Source organism: Arachis duranensis, chromosome 5, assembly GCF_000817695.3.
Source record: "Arachis duranensis cultivar V14167 chromosome 5, aradu.V14167.gnm2.J7QH, whole genome shotgun sequence".
NCBI lineage: Eukaryota > Viridiplantae > Streptophyta > Magnoliopsida > Fabales > Fabaceae > Arachis > Arachis duranensis.
In genome coordinates this window covers 69,810,355-69,811,891 of record NC_029776.3, presented here as the reverse complement: position 1 = coordinate 69,811,891, position 1,537 = coordinate 69,810,355, and positions in this window count along the sequence as shown.

The window sequence follows — 1,537 nt, the reverse complement described above, 5'->3', positions numbered from 1 at the left end:
TGTCTTTGTTGCTCCTCTCTTATGATTCTTTGATCTTCTCTAATTTCATGGAGGATGATGGAGTGTTCTTGATACTCCACCCTTAGTTGTCCCATATTGGAACTCAATTCTCCTAGGGAGGTGTTTAGTTGCTTCCAATAGTTTTGTGGAGGAAAGTGCATCCCTTGAGGCATCTCAGGGATTTGATGATGAGAGGGGTCTCTTGTTTGCTCCATCCTCTTCTTAGTGATGGGCTTGTTCTCATCAATGGGGATGTCTCCCTCTATGTCAACTCCAACTGAATAACAGAGGTGATAAATGAGATGAGGAAAGGCTAACCTTGCCAAGGTAGAGGACTTGTCCGCCACCTTATAAAGTTCTTGGGATATAACCTCATGAACTTCTATTTCTTCTCCAATCATGATGCTATGGATCATGATAGCCCGGTCTATGGTAACTTCAGACCGGTTGCTAGTGGGAATGATTGAGCATTGTATAAACTCTAACCATCCTCTAGCCACGGGTTTGAGGTCATGCCTTCTCAATTGAACCGGCTTTCTGATGCCAAGGCATCTTAGGCTAGTTTCACTAGCATTTTTCTGTTAGTTTTAGTTGTTTTATGCATTTTCTTGAGCTTAAAGTAACCAAGAATGGTTAAATGAATAACAAAGCAATGAACCATCCAAACAGTATGATTTTGATGCAAATTCCATGAGTTTTTAGTTATATTACTTGAATGCTATGAAAGGAAGATTTCTCATGAAATTTTGCAAGACTTTGATGCAGTTGTTTGGATGATTTCAGGGAAGAAGAGGCTAGGCAAGGAAGCAACAAAACCAATAAAGGAAGCTTGAATATCACATGTGGAGTTTAAGTTCCAGTTTAAGCTTAAACTGGAACTTAAACTGCCAAGCCATATAATGCTGGGAAATATTAGTGGCGTTTAAGCTCCAGTTTAAGCTTAAACTGGAGCTTAAACGCCAAAATCATGAAAGCTGAGGAAAAGCTCGAAGTGGCATTTAACCTCCAGTTTAACCTTAAACTGGAAGTTAAGAAATGAGAAATGCACCAGGGAGCCATTTCCACGTTTAAGCTCCAGTTTAACCTTAAACTGGAGCTTAAACGTGTTCGACTACTTTACCCTCCAGGGTTGCTTTCTTCCATTTCCACGTTTAAGCTTCAGTTTAACCTTAAACTGAAGCTTAAACGTGCTTGAGTTATACCACCTCCAGGAGTGTCCAACGTTTAAGTTCTAGTTTAAGCTTAAACTGGAACTTAAAAGTGCTTCCACAAAAGGCATCACTGGAAGTGTCTGGCGTTTAAGTTGCAGTTTAAGCTTAAACTGCAACTTAAACGCCACTATTTGAAAAGGTTTCTGGGCCAAAGATATTGCAGTTTAAGTTAGCATTTGAGCACAAACATTAACTTAAACGTACTCTGGTATGAAACCCAATTGAATATCATGGTTTATGGGACTGGGCCTGAAGAATTGATGAGTCTGGAATTTCAATTTGTTGAGTCATGTGTCATTACTTGATTATCACTAAGTTGGCTCAAT